Source organism: Ursus americanus, chromosome 31 (genome assembly GCF_024610735.1).
Source record: "Ursus americanus isolate L20-20 chromosome 31, mUrsAme1.1.p, whole genome shotgun sequence".
Classification (NCBI taxonomy): Eukaryota; Metazoa; Chordata; class Mammalia; order Carnivora; family Ursidae; genus Ursus; species Ursus americanus.
This window is the reverse complement of record NC_142157.1, coordinates 16,078,211-16,096,765: the sequence shown is the minus strand read 5'-3', so window position 1 is coordinate 16,096,765 and position 18,555 is coordinate 16,078,211. Positions and strand designations below refer to the sequence as shown.

The following is an 18,555-nucleotide window of genomic DNA, read 5'->3' as shown; positions in this document are numbered from 1 at the left end:
GCACCCGCTGTCACGCTGCCCGCCAGCGGGGGAGCGTCGCGAGCCTCCAGGTGAATTGAAAGTCGTTTCCGGGGGAGGACGGAGAGGGTGCTGCAGTCCTGGCATGCCCTGAAACTGCAACTCGGACAGAAACGACCCGGCGGAGGAGCGGGCGCGCGGCGCCGTGCGCAGCCTCCCCGGGCTGCTGGAGGCGGCCGCTGCCCAGCACGCAGCTGAGCGCGGCGGCCGAACGTCGGCCGCGGAACTCCGGTCCTGGGCGCGCTCGCCCGGGAGAGACCCCCAGTCCTGCGCATTTCGCAGCTGCGCGGGTGTGGGGAATGCGAGCGTGGTGGCTCCAGGTCGCCGCCGAGCAGCTGCCTGTGGGAGAGAGCGGCGAGGCGAGGGGGCGGCAGCCTCGGCCCGAAGTAAGTGCAGCAGAAGTTTGCGTCGGTTTCCCCGCCGCTCCCCTTGAGCGAGTGGGAGGCACATCTTCTTCCCTTGTTCTCTGAGGATACGGAGGGCAGACTTACGGGGCAGTCTCGCCCTGGAGAGAAAGTGAGCGCTACCAGAGGGGCGAGGAGACCCCGGGAGGGCAAAGGCAGGGAGGGATCTCGACGGGGTGAGGGGGTGCCAGAGGAGGAGACCCCAGCTGGGGTGAGGGACGCGAAAGGAACCCGACCCTGAGACCTCAGAAAGGAAGGGATCTGGGGGGCGGTGAAGGTGGAGGTAGTCACACCTATTCTGGTGACCTTGGCGTGCCCCCCTGGAGTGGCGAGACGGGGGCTTGTCAGAGGCTGCAAACAGTGCGACTAGGATGTTGCGTGGCTTCTCACCCGGGGCTGCGGTGAGGCCACCGCGCTTCCGGACGCTGGACGACGGGGGCAAGAGGAGCGAGGAGCCGGCGCGAGGCGGCGACGCTGGAGGGTGGGGACGCCGGCGAGTCCCGACGTGGCGCTCGGAGCTCGACGTTTGGGGTCCTCTGAGACACTCCAGCCACGACGGGGGAGACCCCGGTCGGGGGAGGAGTCGGGTGTGAAGCTTCAGGTCGTTGCAGTTGCTGTTGGGCGTCTCTGGAGCCTCGGTGGCGAGTGTTCGTCATTGCGCGGCTTCTCCGAGGGCGAGCGCGCTCGGAGAGGCCGACCGGCGGCAGCGGGCCTCGGGCTGCTCCCCGCTCCGCCTCCGCCTGTCCCCCCGGGTCTGCGGGCTCTTCCGCGCCGCCGCAAGGGCCGGGCGCCACCGGGCTTGCCCGAGACCCTAGCTTTGCGCACTCGTTCTCTGGGCACGTTCAGCTCTTTCTGGCTCTCTCATCTCTAACCGGACTCCCGAAAGAGGTTCTATCCTTTAACTGACCAAACTTCTAATGGGGAAAAAAAGTTCCTGGAAGCCGCGCGCCTCCCTCGGAGCAGAGGCCCGCAGAGGGCAGGCGAGGGCGCCGCGGGCTGGCTCGTCCACCCTCTTCTCACCTGGGGAGGGTTCTCAGGGAATTTTGTACAAAACGTGATGCGATTATTCGGGGAAGGCAAGTGGCATCTTCTTCCAGAGTAGGACTGTCTGTGCCTGGGAAACCGGGATCCCACCCAGCTTCTGGTATTCAGGGTAGATCCACTTTGGGGGAAGAAGGAGATGGTTAATTAAATCCCATCTTTTAAGAAGTCATTCACGATGCGTCCTGATTACCCAGTTTCATTTACTCAGATTCATTCATTTATTCATGCGGAACACTTTATAAGGCCCAGTATGTGCCGGGCACTGTGTTAGATGCTGGGGCAATAGAAATGACTGATGTGTGGTTCTGGGACTCAGGGAGCGCACAGTCTGTAAGAGCAGTGATTGGGAAAGAAGATGGGAAAAATACATGTCCTACAGGAAAGGGCAGGTGCTACCTGGTTTTCACCACAGTGACTCACTCGAGGCTCATTAACCACGGGGCCTAGCATCTGCTATATTTCATCCTCGCTGAAGGCAGGGACACTATTGTTCATGTTTGATGCTCAGAGGCCAACACTGTGCCAAGCACATAGTAGGTCATCAATAAAGTCTGCTAAATGAATAGATGAAGGGATAAATTATTCATAGTGAATAGTGTCCTAAAGAAAGATAATCATGCTGTATAGTAGTCCCCCCTTATGGGCAGGGGAGGAGATACTTCCCAGACCCCCAGTAGATGTCTGAAAATTTTGGAGATAGTACTAAACCCTATATATACTGTGTTTTTTCCTATATATACATACTTATGAGAAAGCTTGATTTGTAAATTATGCAACTAAGAGATTAACAGTAACATAATAAAATAGAACACTTATAACAATGTACTGCAATAAAGTTAAGTGAATGTGGTCTCTCTCTCAAAATATCTTACTGTACTGGACTCATCCTTCTTCTTGTGATGACGTGAGATGATAAAGTACCTCCCAATGAGATGAAGTCATTGTGATGCTGCATTAGGCTACTACTGACCTTTTGACCAAACGTCTGCGGGTAACTGAAGCGTTGGAAAGTGAACCCATGTGTAAGGGGTGGGAGGCTATTGTCTTGGGGGAACATTAAAGAAGAAAGAGAATGAGTTAAAAGGGAAAGAAATCAAGGGAGCTGGAGAGGGCAAGAGAAAAAAAAAAGGTAGGGCTCATGAGCATTTAGAAGTATATATTCTTTAACAAACAACTTTTGTCTTCCATGTTAACCCAATGGAAATTAGCAGCACCCAACTCAGTTCTCTCTGAAATACTTGCCTCTCTGTGGATCTTTGGATTAGTAACGTTTTTAGAACAAGGACTCAGTTAATTACTGTATGGAGGTCATGATGTGGTGTTCACCTGAATGTGTTGGTAATATGGTGATTTGGATTGTCTAGGGTAGGTGAACAGGTTGATAGAAACATACTTTAGAATTACCAAAACAATTCCTTCAAAAGTCCTATAATATTTTGCTATTTAATAAGCAAATTTCTACTCGTGCATTTTAACCATATTTAATTTAAACTTGATTAAGATATTTATACATAGATTTTATCAATTAAGATTAAACACATATGCAAACTCTCCTTGGCTTAAGTAATTGAACTCTTTACACAAGTAGAAGGTGGTAAATTCCCAGGTGAATGATAAGGGTTTTTTTTAAAGATTTTATTTATTTATTTGAGAGAGAGAGAATGAGAGCGAGCATGAGAGAAGCATGAGAGGGGGGAGGGTCAGAGGGAGAAGCAGACTCCCTGCTGAGCAGGGAGCCGGCTGCCTGGGACTCCAGGATCCTGACCTGAGCTAAAGGCAGTAGCTTCACCAACTAAGCCACCCAAGCACCCGAGTGATAAGGGTTTTATCCCCATTAATTTAATTTTATTATTTTTACCAGGAAACTAAAACTTCACATTTTTTTATTCTGTGTACAATAGAATTACTTACTTTTTTTTTAACCAGTATTTGTCAACAGTAATAATAATTTGGTGGTTTGAGTCAAGAGTGTTTATGCACTAATCCTGGTTTAGTTATTGGAGCTTTTTAGTGCTATGTGAGCTAGGTCCATTCTAGAATTTTTATAAACTTCATTTTCTCTACGTATGAAACAAGATTATTTTACTTCAATGACTTAATTAGGCATTTAAAATCAGAATATGTCAATGTAGGGTGTGCTATTTTTAGACATTGTATTATGTGGTTGATGTCATTAATTTAGTAGACCAACGCTGACAAACAATGTGTATTGTAGAAATAGAATAAATAGAAAATAACCCATATTTTCCGTTATTAAGTATTTTGAAGATGTTTTAGGACATTATCAGAGTTCTAGGAAGAGTATTGTGATTGTGGACAACGTACGGTGATTAAAAATTGTATTTTAGAAGTAAATATAAATAAATACTAAAAAAGGTAGCTGAACCTTGGGATTCTTTAACCAAACACTGAAATGTTTCTTCTGTGGTGGATATCTGACTTGAATTATTGTTAGAATTGCACTGTTAGATCAAATGACTCTTGGAATGAAACTTGTAGATTTGATAAGGAGTACATTCTAAAGGGCAGGACTTTATTTTGGAAATGTAGTTAGGGTACAGAGATGCTGCGGTTACAGGAGTATGAGGTCATAGATTACTGAGCTTAGAAATTATCTAGCCTTGTTTTTGCAGGTGAGAAAATTGGGGCCTAGAAAGGTGAAGGATCTAAATTTCCCAGGATCACACTCATATGCATAGGAATCCTATATATTGTCCATTGTAGGCTTGACAAGAAATCATGCCCTCAGAGTACCTAAACACGGGGGCAACAGCATGGATCTGCTATCCTTGGATTTCCTCTTTTCTCTCCCTCCACTCACATCCTCTTCTTGGTCCCACCTCTGAGAGGGGTTCCACCTGCTAACCTCCTCCTAGCTCTGTTCCTGCTGCTTTTCCGGGTCCTTCACAGGACAGAACAGTGAAGGACTTGGTCAGGGGTCCATGAGTTCCAGCCTCACACACAGGTCTAGACCCAGGGAAAACTGCGGAGTAAGTCAAGTTTGGATTGGGTGCCTCCCACATCTACTTTCTACATTTTGACCCCACTGTGCATCATAAGATCATAGTTTCAGAGCCAGAAGGGGCTTTAGAGATCATCTGGTCTTTATATAGATTGTCTTATAGATGATGGCACTCTGGCCTGGAAAAGGTTCTGTGAGAGTCCTATTACAGCCATTGTGCAGGACTTCAGGTGGAGTTCTGATTCTCCTTGGCTGCTGGGTTCTGTCTCCACTGAACTCCAGTGTCTGGTGTTTGATCGCTCCGTTAACATAAGCGTGTGGGCTCTGCAGAGAGACCACTTCCGTTTAAGTTCTAACCTTGTCTCTCCCCAGCTCTGCAACCATTGGCAACTACTTAAGTTCTCAACGCCTTTGTTTATTTATTTGGAAATTTTTGTTTTGTTTTGTATATAGGTATGGATATTTGCATAATTGTTTATTGCTTCCACTTTAGGTTGTAAGTTTTATAAGGAAAGGAACCACGTATTTCTTGCTTGCTGCATGTCCAAGACAGAGCATACCATTTGGCACGGAATAAACACTCAGTAAACATTTGTTGAATAAGGGGATGAATGAATGAGTAAGTGAGTGAGTGAGTATATAATGACAGAGAGAAGGAGGGAGGTATCAATTAGGTAGAATTGGAATTCTTAATGTGAGAGCCATGTCCTTCTAAAGATTCTGGATGTAAAATGCTGTTCTCTTTGCATATCACTTTCTGGATAGTTGGGACCCTGAAATGCTCCTTCCCCGAACCCACTTCTGTCCTTCACTCCTTTCAGCAGGTGGCAGCTCCATCGTCTGGTGACTTGGGCCAAAAACTTTGGAGTCATCCTTGACTCCTCTTTCTTTCCCAGCTAGCATTTAATGCATTCACAAATCTCACTGCCATGCCTTCAAGATATATTCCAAATCTGACCGGTTCTCACCACCTGCCTTGCTACCAGCCTGGGTGAAGCCTCTGCCATTTCTTACCTGGATTATTGCAGTGGCCTTCTTACTTTTTTCCCTGCTTCCATTCTTGCCCCCCACCAGAGTCTAGGTTCAACACACAGCCAGAGCAATATTAGCAACACCGACGTCAGGTCACACTACTCCTCTGCTTACATTTTACATCCTCCCATCTTACTCTCACGTTTCATTTACACCTTTCCATTTCTTTCAGAGTAAAGAAAATGATCTGGCCCCTTCTAGCCCTCCTGACTTCTTCTCCTTCCCCACAATCACTGTGTTTCTGCCGTACTGATGTCAGATGTCCTTCCTGCCTTCCTGTTCCTGTAACATACCACATACCCTCTCTCCCTCTCTCCTAAGCTACTTTGAACTTGTTCTACCCTTTGTCTGGAATGCTCTCCCCTGAACACCTGCTTGGCACTCTTTCACACCCTTCAAATCTTTTTTTATTTTTTTTTTGAGAGAGAGAGAGAGAGAGTGAGTGAGTGAGCGAGTGACCAAGCATGGGAGCATGTGAGCCCGGTGGGGGGGGAGGGGAGTGGGAGAGGAGAGAGAGAAAATCTTTAAGCAGGCTCCACCTCAGTGCAGAGCCCCTCCGGGGGCTTGATCTCATGACCCCGAGATCATGACCTAAACTGAAATCAAGGGTCAATTGCTTAACCGATGGAGCCACCCAGGCGCTCCTCTTCAAATCTTTTCTTACATTCCTCTTCTCAATAGGGCTTCTTTTGATTACCCTAATTTAAGATTACACCCCTCTTAAGTTTTAATTCCTCTTTCTTACACTAATTTCCCTTTTATCTCTTGTGACTATAAATACCATATATCCTATTCAAGTATGTTTTGTGTTTCTCTGTGCACCTGGCACGCAGTACATGCTTAATTAGTGTAAGACATTATTCTTATGGTGTCATCTATGGTCTCCTGGCCATTCAGTCTTCCCTTTGGTCAGGATTGTGGTGAGAGGCAGAATTCTGCCAGGATCCTCAGCTGTTATACTTGGAAATGACCTTGAGGGAGTCCCAGGGGTTGTTTACATCTGCTGCTAGAAATAATTAGGAAAGAAAATGCAGTTATCTCTCCAAGATATGGCCTAATCATTTCCTTGAAATACCTTCTGACCTGGGGCTTCTGGAAGGTTGCTGGGGTAAGGTCCATCCTTGGGGTGACATAACACATTTTATCATGCTGTCCATCCATGCGAGTCCTTCCTAAATGGGGCAAGGGTCTTCTTCTAAGGAGTCACATTGTATTTCTTAAATGGCACTGTCAGCGGGAGGCTAGGAAGAGTGGCATTCCAGGGGCCAAAAGTGGAGATCGGGGCCAGACTGGAAAACCGAGCTGTTTCTGAAACATTGTTTCTTAATGGAGTAACCTGCTGAAGTCAGGATTAAGAACAGGAACATGAGAGGAAAGTGAGAAAGACTTTACGCATCATCTAGTTGATCATGCAGGTTGGATTTTCACTACTTTTCTTTTTCTTGTCCCTTGCTACTGGGTTTTCTTCTTGCTTATCTTAACATGACTATTCTCACAGGTTGTTCTGAGGAGGAGTTATGAAGCCATATCAATTAACCAAAGAGGCACTACCTGAAAAAATAATAATTAAATAAAACGATCCCTGTAAAGCTATCCGGAGGGCTGGGAACAGCCTGTGCTAAATAATGCCCCTTAATTGTTTAATTATAGGCTGTCCCTGTTTAATGCACTGTTGGCTGAACTGATAGGATGTTTTTATGGGTCCTACCAGGATATTGTGAGCAGATATAGTGCCTATGCGTTAAAGTTGGGTACACTCTTATATTTTTATAAAATTACCATACTAAATTCTGCAGCTTGTAATCCCTGCTAGCTCAGAGCAGTCTTGAGCTCAGGGCAACTTGTAAAGTTGACTTAACAGGCAGTCTTTTCAGTCCTAAGTGCTCAAAATGGCTTTGCTGTAACAGAGAAAAATGTTATGTTGTGCCATTTTTTGCTCTAGAAATAGAAAGAGAGCCTTGGGTTTAGTGCTTGTAGGTTACCAGTTCTGTTCTTGGCACTCTCTGTGACCTTGTCCAATTTACATTAGTTTAGAGTAGCTTTTCTGGAGCCAGGAAAAGTTACCACAGCAGCAAAAATGGGGCCAACAACCTTGAACTATAGCCGTGAGAAATCCATTTTCTTATAACTGTGAAAGATACAGCCAAAGCAACTCTTCAGGAAAGACTCTGTGTGTGTGTGTGTGTGCGTGTGTGTGTGTGTGTGTGTGTGTTGGGGGTGGTGGTGGTTGTGGTGGTTCGAACTCAAGGATAGAAACACAAATGGTCATAATAATGAAAATAGAGAGGGAATGCCTTTTAGCTTTTCGGACAACTGGTGTACACATAATTTTTTGCCTAGCTTTCAAACACGTTTTGTTCTGAATGGTTTTCATAAGTAGGTTGTTTGGAAATGTTTTTCTCATAGAAACAATGTTAGGTGTGGAATTTAGGTTCCCAAATGCCTTGGGAAAAGCCTATTTAATTCATTGCCGAGTGGTAAAAAAATGATACTATAGTTCGATTTTTTTTATGCGGGAAAATGAGTATTAATTTCTGATGAATAAAATCCTGGTTTCTATCATGTTACACCATGAAGATCTAGGTTGGCAGTTTTCTAAGTAGTCTCTGTCTTGGCTCCTTTCAGGTTTGTTCAACAGAACAGTAGAATACAGTTGGCCCTTGAACAATGTGGGGTTGGGGTGCTGACCCCCATGTAGTCAAAAATCTGCATATAACTTTTGACTCCCCCAAAACTTAACTAATAGCCTGCTGTTGAGTGGAAGCCTTACTGATAACATAAAGTCAATTAACACATATTTTGTATGTTATATGTATTATATACTGTATTCTTATGACAAAGGAAGCTAGAGAAGAGAAAATGTTAAGGAAATCATTAGGAAGAGGAAATACAGTTACAGTACGATACTGTACAAAATCTGTGTATAAGGGGACCCACACAGTTCAAACATATGTTGTCCAAGGGTCAGCTGTGTGTCTTTTTATTTACGAGCTTTTAAAAACAAGGTTATAAAATCACGTTAAATTAACAAAGCATAAATACATTTTAAAAAATGCGTATCAACATGAAGTATGTAGACATCATTGAGAATTAAGATTCGTGCAAGGCATATATCAGTGTTGATGTTGGGAATCGGGATGTTCTCCTAGCCTCCCACCCTGAGGCTTCTGCTGTGACCCCCATTCTGCACAGGATAAGAGTGTTTAGTTTGTTGAAAACTCGCTGAGAGTTTTGATGCCAGTTTTCTCAGTTGTACCTGTGTCCTTTGCTCACCAGATCCGTAAGATTGGATGCTGGCCTCTAGGACCCCTTTATAGAAGACACAAAGCAATTATCCTTTTCTCTATCGTTCTCTCTACTTTGTCCTCCTTCCCTCTGTCCTGCAGTCTTCCTCTCCTTCCTTTTGGCTTCATTTTCTGGTTAAACCTCAGCGTTCTGGTACGTTAAGTACCTTTATGCAAAGTGGGATCTGCCCTCCCTCTAGTGGTGATCAGGAGATCTTCCCTTCCCGTTGCCTCCCCTCTGCCCCCAGCCTTACTGAGATGTAATTGACATAACGTTGTGTAGGTTTCAGATGTACAAAGTATAACATTTTCCTCACGTCACATACTTACCATTTCTTTTTTGTGGTAAGAACATTTAAAATGGACTTTCTTAGCAATCCATTGCCTGGATTAACGCCAGGAGCTTGTTTTTACCTAGTACAGTCTTGGCAGTGGCTGGGTCCTTCAACTCACAGCGGTCTCCAGAGACCCGGGCCTGGAGATTCTCCTTGCAGACACTCATGCGTAGAATGGGTGTCCCAGCAGAGCAGGGGCAGGGGCCAGGGGGATCAGAGACAGTAGCTGTGAAACTCTTAAGTTTTCTTTTGAAGACCCCAAACATCGCCCTATGTACTTCCCTCTCTATTCTATTTCTAGCTTTGTACATGGTGTCCTACCCACACATTCCCAGTGGACCAGAAAGCAGGTTCAAAACTTCTTCCTGGGGCGCCTGGGTGGCACAGAGGTTAAGCGTCTGCCTTCGGCTCAGGGCGTGATCCCGGCGTTATGGGATCGAGCCCCACATCAGGCTCCTCTGCTATGAGCCTGCTTCTTCCTCTCCCACTCCCCCTGCTTGTGTTCCCTCTCTCGCTGGCTGTCTCTATCTCTGTCGAATAAATAAATAAAATCTTTTAAAAAACCACAAAACTTCTTCCTTACCTCTCTTTTCTGAAAAGTAGAGAGGGGACAAGATTTCCAGAAGGTTTTCATTTAGAGGTGTGCTGGGTCTCTGAAAGAGGGAAAATTGTGAATGTTTTTACGAGAGTCGACTTCACCATGTCATCAACTGGCTCACAAAACACTTGAAAATTTAATAATTAGCTCTCATTAATCTGTACAAGCTGGCTTCCACAGTCTACTCTTTTTATTGTGAAGAGTCATGTTAAAAAAAGGGTATAAGTTTTCCTTTGTGTTCTCCCTCTCTTAACCATCCCCCACCCTGCACCCTTGCCTTTTTTCACTTAGTGAATCATAGAAAAAAATTGTATAGATCCAAGAGTCATCACATTTGTTCTATAAAGGTCCAGATAGTAAATAAATATTTTAGACTTTGCAGACCACGTTTGGTTTTTGTCACATACTTTTTTTTTCTTAAACAGCCCTTTGAAAATGTAAAAACTACTCTAAACTACAGTATAAAAACAAAAATAAGTTAGGCTGAAGGTTAGATTGGGTCTGTGGGTCTTAGTTTGCTGACCCCTGGAATAGTTGATCAGGGTAGATCTTTGGAAATTTTAATTTCAGAAATTTGAAATTTAGAATTTATAAATGTATAATTAAAAATATACAATGTAATATAAATTATATAGTATATAATATAAATTATATTATATATATTTCAGAGAAAAAAAAATCCAAACTGGGTGAAGTTATCTTGACCATTTCACCATAGGACCCAAGCTTGGGTCTCTATTGGAAGAATGAGGTCTTTGGAAATTGAGGGTGAGGAGAGGTGAGGACACTGAAGATGGTGAGCTCATTAGTAAATAAGGAAAAGCATGGCCTCTGGGTATATTTTTTTCCTCCTTCTTTCTTAAAAACAACCCCCCCCCAAAAACGCAGGTTTTTTTGAGATATAATTCCTATATTATAAAATTCATCCATTTAAAGTATACAGTTCAATTTTTTGGGTATATTCATAGGATTATGCAGTGATCACTACCATCTCATTTTAGAACATTTCCATCTCCCCTAAAAGAAACTCATCCCATTTGCCATCCCCTTCCTACCTGCCTGTTCTGCCAGCTCTGCCCGCTCCTGGAAACCACTTACCGACTTTCTATCTCTATGGATTTGCCTATTCCAGATACTTCACATAAATGTAATCATAACGATGCGGCCTTTAGTGACTGGCTTCTTTCACTTGGTATAATGTTTTCAAGGTCCATCCATGTTGTATCAATACTTCATTTCTTTTTATTGCCAAGTAATAATACATTACATGGACAGACCACGTTTTATTTATCCATTCATCAGTTGATGGATCTCAGGGTTGTTTCTGATTTATGGCTATTACAAATCATGCTGTAAGGAAGAGTTGTATACAAGTCTTCGTATGGATATACATTTTCATTTCTCTTGGATGGATATCTAGGAGTGGAGTTGTTGGGGGATATGATAACTTAGGTTCAGCGTTTTGAGGAACTGCCAAACTGGTTTCCAAAAAGGCTGCATCATTTTACATTCTCACCAGCAGTATATGAGGGTTCTATTTTCTCCATATTCTTTCCAATACTTGGCTCTTGTTTTTTTTTTTTTTTTTAAAGATTTTATTTATTTATTTGACAGAGATAGAGACAGCCAGCGAGAGAGGAACACAAGCAGGGGGAGCGGGAGAGGAAGAAGCAGGCTCATAGTAGAGGAGCCTGGTGTGGGGCTCGATCCCACAATGCCGGGATCACCCCCTGAGCCGAAGGCAGATGCTTAACGACTGCACCACCCAGGCGCCCCAATTGGCTCTTGTTTTTGATCACAGCCATCCCAATGGGTGTGAAGTGTATCTCATTGTGGTTTTGATTTGTATTCCCTTAATGGCTAATGGTAATAGATAAATGTCTATTCAAATATATTGTCCATTTTTTTAATGATTTATTTTTTTATGTATTCGGGAGAGAGAGAGAGAGAGAGAGAGGGGTGGGTGGGCAGAGGGAGAGGGAGAAGAAGGAAGCAGACTCCCCGTGGAGCGTGAAGCCTGATGCAGGCTTGATCTCACAACTGACCTGACACCAAGACCTGACCCAAAATCAAGAGTCTGATGCTCACTCGACTGTGTCATCCAGGTGCTCCACATGGTGCATTTTGAAATAGAGTTGTCTCTTTATTCTTGGTTTAGAAATTGTCTAGATGTAAGTTCCTTGTCAGATAAAGGATTTGCAACATTTTCTTCTTTTATGTGGGTTGTCTTTTCACTGTAATGATGGCTTAATTTGCAGCACAGAAGTTTTGATATTTTGATTAAGTGCAATTTATCTATTTTTTCTTTTGTCACTTGTGCAACAAATCCAAATTCAATAACATTTATTCTTGTTTTCTTCTAAATGTTTTGTAATTCTAGCTCTTGCTTAATTTAGGTCTAATACATTTTGCGTTACTTTTTGTGTATGGTATGAGGAAGACATCCAACTTTATTCTTTCGTATGAGGATATCCAGTTGTCCCAGCACCATTTGTTGAAGAGTTGAATTGTCTTGGCATCCTTGCTAAAATCGATGGAATGTAAATGGGAGGGTTTATTTCTGGACTCTCAATTTTCTTCCATTTATCTATCTACATGTTTAGTTTTATATCAGTGCCACATTGTCTTGGATACTATGGGTTTGTAGTAAATTCAAATTGGAAAGTGTGAGTCCTCCAGCTTACTTCTTATTTCTCGAGATTGTTTTGGCTATCTCATTCCCTCGAATTTCCATATAAACTTTAGGATCTGTTTGTCAAATTCTGTTAAAATAGCCAGCAGGGATTTCGGTAGGAATTGTGTTAAATCTGTACATAGATCTGGGGAGTAATGCTATCTTAACAATACTAATTCTTCTAACACATGAACACAGGATGGCTTTCCATTTATTTAGGTCTTTAATTTTTTCATCAATGTTTTGTAATTATAAGAGCATAAGTATTACACCTATTTGTTAAATTACTCTTTAGTATTTCTTCCTTTCCAATCTGAATGTTTGCTTTCTTCTTCCCTCTCTCCCTCCCTTCCTCCCTTCTTCCTTTTCTCCCTCCCTTCCTCCCTTCCTTCTTTTTCTATTGCCCTGGCTAGAACCTGCAGAACAATGTTAAATAGAGGGATGATATTGGATATCCTTGTCTTGTTTTTGATCTTAGGGAGAAAGCATTCAGTCTTTCGCTGTTAAGTATAAAGATATCTGTGGGTTTTGCATAGATGCCTTTTATCGGGTTGAGGAAGTTCCTTTTCCCTTCCTGGTTTGTTGAGTGTTTCCATTATAAAATGGTATTGGATTTTGGGAAATGCTTTTTCTGTGTTTATTGGGATGATCATATGATCTTTATTCTTTATTCTATTAAAGTGATACATTACCTTAATCAAATGTTAAGCCAACGTTGCATTTCTGGGATAAATTCCACTTGGTCATGTTGTACAATCCTTTTTATATGTTGCTGCATTTAGTTTGCTGGTATTTGTTAAGGAATTTTTGTCTATATTCATAAGGGATATTGGCCTGTAATCTTCTTTCCTAGTGATATCTTCATTTCATTTGGGTATCAGCATAATAGTGGCCTCTCGTCTCCTGTTCTTCATTCTCAGTACTGCTATTCTAGCCACTTCAGGGTCTAGCACGAATGCAAGCTGAGAAGAAGAGGAGGGAGTCAGGGGTGTTGTGGATCCCAGGCAATGGTATGGATATGGGGAAGAAAACCCCAACAGGGTCTACAGAGGACACAGGATTCTTGGTTGCCACATGGACATCAAGCTGGTGACTTACTATTGGGAATATCTTTTGTATAGGACATGTTCTATTCTGTTCTTTTTATGTGTATATTCATTCAGAATATTAATAGATGTGATAGAAGTACATTTATTATAAATTTAAATAGATGTGGTTCCTATCCTCTGAGAACACAGAGGTTAAAGGAGTAGGCAGATACAATAAAATAATCACAAATTAAATATAACAGTACAGTTGTATTCAGGATGATGAAGGGGGGGGGATCTGGTGCCCTGAGAGTGGGTAATCAGGGAATTTGGTCGAGTGTTCTGGTTGTGCGAACAGTATGCCTGAAGGCTCGGCTTGGGGAATGAGTGATGGAGGCCAGTGTGGGTGGAGTGCACAGAGCAGGAGAAATAATGGACGGGAGGCAGGAAGAAAGAGCCAGACCACCCCTGGCCTGCAAGTCCAGGCTAAAGGCCTGCATCTGTATCCTCAGAGAAAGTGGTATGTTTTCACTTTTTAAATTTCCTCGTCTGGATTCACCAGTCATATTTTTGTTTCACGTTTTCCTGAAAGAAGGAAATATCACTCATTATTTCTGCTCTTTCCATTTATTTTAGGTTTTTACTTTTATGAGACTCAAAGTAGAGACAAGGGGGAAATGAAATGGAATAGAATGAGGGATGGAAAGATAGTTTCAGGCTGGTCCTAGAGAGAAGGAAGGGAGAAAGAGAAGATGACAAGATTATATTTGTTTAAGGGCAGAAGAAAAAGGATGGGAGCTGGAAGGAAGAATGAGCATACATCTGGCCCACTTCCCTAATTTTACAGGTGGACACACAGGCCCAGAAACACTGGATGACTTTCCTGCTCACCTACCCTGAGGCAGAAGTGTTGGGACACCCCCTGCACCTGCCTGCTTCCTTTTTGAGTGCTCTTTAAATCCTCTGGCGGGCACTGTTTCTTTAGCTGAGCTCTAAGGGAAAAGAAGCTGTTGGTCAGGTAGAGAATGCAGGGAAGGAGGCTTCAGGTAGGGGGCTGATACGCAAAGTCCTTGGGGCAGGAGAAAGCTTGAATTCAGACATCAAAGATGGCCACTCTGTTTGGAGTGCAGGCAAGGAGACATGAGGGGAAAAATGAGGTAGGGGCCTCCTCACAAAGAGTCTTGGAGGTTGGTAAGGAGTGTGGATCTAGTCTGAGCGCAGTGTGAACAGTTTTAAGGAAGGGAGTAAAGTGAAAAGATTGACATATTAGGAAGATGACTTGCTCCTTTGTGGAGAAGAGGTTAAATGGGGCCAGAGCAGAGGTGGCCCGCCCAGGTATGACTCTGTGGGAGGTGACGTGGGTGAGAAGTGGACAGACTAGAGATTTGGTTTGGAGTTAGAACTGATAGGACTTGCAGATGTTACCTTAAAGGCATCGGGAAACTTCCCAGAGGAAGTTGGATGTGCTTAGACTAGAGAAAGGGGCAGGTGGATCCTCCCGAGGGAGGTGGGTTTTTCTGGAAGTAGATGTATGGGCTGTCCCTGAAGCTGCCCCACCAGGAGTGGGGGAAAATTCCCAGAGAAAAAGAAACTCCGGTCCACCTGAAATGCCCTTCTTTCTTTTGTGACGGACAAATGTTTACTTGTTCTTTGAAGCCTGTCTCAAATATTACCTTTCTGTGAAACTTCAGGTTAGTTGTATAATACTTTCATAGCATTTATTATGCCTATCTAGCCCTGATTACTATTTCTGCATAGCTCTTATTGTGCCGAAAGTGCTATCATGATTTCTGTTTAACACACAGCAATATGGGGGCGCCTGGGTGGCTCGGTCGGTTGAGCTTCTGACTTCAGCTCAGGTCATGATCTCAGGGTCCTGGGACTGAGCCCCACTTCTGGCTCTGTGTTCCGTGTTTAGCGCAGAGTCTGCTTGTCCCTCTCCCTCTGCCCCTCCCCCCACTCATGCTCTCTTTCTCTCTCTCTCTCAAATAAATAAGTCAAATAAAAAAAAATACACGGCAATATGAAGCACAGAGAGATTAGTCCCCAAGAGGTGGCCTGGTTCCACAGACCCGTGCTTAGCCCCTCACTGTGTTCCTTCCTGCTGGGAGCTCTCTGTGTAGCATTACTGACTCCTTCTCTTGCTTCCAGTGACTTCTGTTTTGGCACTTGGCGTATAGTGTGAATAACTAATTTTTGAATGTTTTTCTGTGACCAAATTGAAGGCAGGGACCGTGTATTGTTTACTTTCACGTCTTCAGGGTTGGGCACATAATGGATGCAGAATGAGGGAACGAATGAATGAATGGGCATGAATGAATGAATGATGTCTGAGGGAATGAGAAAGTAAAGTAGCAGGAGGGGAATAGGGTCTTTCTGTAACCTTCTGCAGCCTGCATTTTTCTAGGCCAAAGAATCCCTGAGCTGCATTATAATTCAGGCCAGCGTAATTTCTGGCTTTGCCATTATATTGTTTTAGAATTTTCATTAATGTTTTGTTGGGTTCTAATCAAATAATGCTATTCTCAGTTAAACAGATGCTGAAGCTCCTGCTCGGGCAGGTATTATGCTCTTTAAACACAGTTGCTCCTCTATTGTCACCAAGGACATTTCTGCATCTGATATTGATTTAAATATTCAGTTATGAATGTCATGAAGACAACTTTATTTATAGCTAATGAGGATTGTATCGGCTGAAGAAGCTGGCAATGGGAACAATGTAGTGCATGCTTGTTAATTCAATGTGAATGACTAGAATAGCCTCGTTGATCAGCATTCACAAGGCTTTTTGTTCCGTACTGATATGAAATTGAAAAATATTAGGTGTTATGATTTTACTGTATTTTAGTGTCACATAGTGCAAGTGTTTTTGGAAAATTCATTATATTTTGCAGAGGATTCATGTTGTGCTGAACTTTCATTCCAATTCGGATTTATACAGGTGTGTCTTGATTTTGAAAAGTTCGTTTTATGAAACCAGAATTGCAGAATAGATACATTAGAAATAAAGTCCGTTACAAAAGCATAGTTGGGTAGCTCATCAAATATCTATGGAGTGGGTATAATGAGCTTAGGGGACTGGGTCACCATCTACTCTTCTCATTCTCCAGGGTTCTGATGAATAATGCAAACCAACCAGGCAAGATTGCTAGCCAGATGGGAAAAAAAGTAGGGATTTTGTCTGTATAATCTTCAACGCAGAGTTCTGTGAAATCTGTATCAGAGTATGTGCTTCAGGCTTCATTCAAAGTGGAACTTTTTACTCCTACTCTTTATTGAGAATTGGACCACATAAGTTCAAGTGTGCTTGCAGAGGGATGGAGGGACCAGATATTCAGAGCAGACCCTGATACCACCTGCTTGGATGTGGAAGAGGCTGGCAGGCTGCTTCCAAAGGAAGACGTGGCAGAATAATTCCTACCTGCCCACCCCACCTGCCCTGCCCAGTGTCCACATTTTATTTCCCAAAAGCTGTGAATATTTTACCTTACATGGCAAAGAGACTTTGTGGATATGATTATGTTAAAGATCTGGAGAAGGGGATATTATCCTGGATTATCCAGGTGGCCCCATTGTAATCACAAGGGTCTTTTTAAGAGGGAGCAAGAGGGTCACAGAGAAGGGTGTGACGACTGAAGCAGACATTGAAGTGATGGAGTGCTACAAGTTGGGAGATGTGGACCACCTACAGGAGATGGAAAAGGGAAAGAAGCAGATTCCGTCCTAGAGCCTCCAGAAGGAACACTGCCCTCCCAACACCCTGATTTAGCCCCATGAGACTTCTGACCTACAGAACTCTAAGATAATGAAGTTCTGTTGTTGGAAGCCACTCACTTTGTGGTCATTTGTTTACGGCAGCAATAAAAAACTAATACAGAAGGTTTGGGGGGCCTGTCCAGATATGCCTACTGCATGGAAGAAGGAATAAGGAAGAGTCCTCTGGGTCCATGTGAAAGATGACGTACCCCTACCCTCTAGTGAAACATTGTCCGATGAATAACAAGCCTCAACAGATCAAACCAACCACTCTTCCCTCCTGGGAAAGAGTGAGTGAGAAAATGGAAGCTGATTAAGACATCTTAGTGGGACAAGTTTAACACTGGCAGTTAGAGACTTACACGACCATTAGAAAATGGGAGAGCCAAGTCCAGGGTGATCACTTTCAGGAAATGTGGAAATGGCAGAACTCTGGGTCAAATGTCACTTCTGTTGTCTGCTGACACCCACGAGCCGGCCTGTGGCTGCCATCCAAAAGCAATACCTTGCACCTTCCAAATTTCACATGAGGTCCTCTCATTGGTGAGCTTTTCATAGGGACGTTGTAGGTAAGGGAGAATAGCTTCTAGACTTTACCCCTCTGAAGCTCAAGGGCTGAAGCGTACAAAGTTATCAACACTATCTGGCACAGAGGGTGAAGGCAAAAGGGTCTCCGAAGTTTGTTTTCATCTGTGTAGTTTGAGGGAGGAACGTGGAAAAAGGAGCATAGACATCCCTCCCTCCAACGCCCAGTTCCTTTCTTCTCTTGACCTGTTGGGGTGGGGCTGTAGCCGCCATCTTGGGCCCAGTGAATGGATGGGCTGGCAAATTCTTCGTTACTGCAGAGCTGTGCAGTAAACCCGTCCTGAAGAGAGAGGAGGTGGAGGTGAAATTGAATGCTAGTGGGTAAGTTTAAAATGATTGTGTTGTAATGTAACCGCAACTTAGCAGGTATCTATTTTGAACCTATTACTTCAAGGGCATTTTTCTTTGAAGCTTTTAACAAATAATTTAAGCCAAATTAATATTCATTGCAAATGTCAGGAGCAGTTGAATTTTATTTTCATAGGGCCTTTGAACTTCTGTGTTTACTGTGAAAGATCAAATGTTATGCCATTATTTCTACTTTTAAAATTTGATGAAGTTGCACATGTAACTGTAATCTAATTATTAATAGTTATAAATACCTTTTAATTAAATAATGCGTGCCTTATTTCTTATTGCTCTCAATTGAGTATTTTCAGAAGATTTGTATATTACCTATTCAATCGTTAATTGCCTCTAAAGAGTATAGAATTGCTCCTGGTATGCCAAAAGCAGCAAAGAGAGGGGTGGTTGGGGTGGAGTGCAGCAGGCAGGCATTTGGTTCTGTAATGTAATCCCAGAGGATGAAGGCGGGAAACAGCCAAAGTTAACAACA

The 18,555-nt window shown here is 43.3% G+C and overlaps 1 protein-coding gene across 1 annotated transcript in view; it reads left to right on the top strand.

Annotated features, from left to right (window-relative positions):
* Window positions 1–256: 256 nt before the first annotated feature.
* KIAA1217 (KIAA1217 ortholog) overlaps window positions 257–18,555 on the top strand; it is a 703,566-nt gene continuing 685,267 nt past the window's right edge. Inside the window, exon 1 of the mRNA XM_045787000.2 lies at window positions 257–404. The gene's annotated coding sequence lies outside the window, so the exon portion shown is untranslated. The remainder of the gene's footprint in view (window positions 405–18,555) is intronic.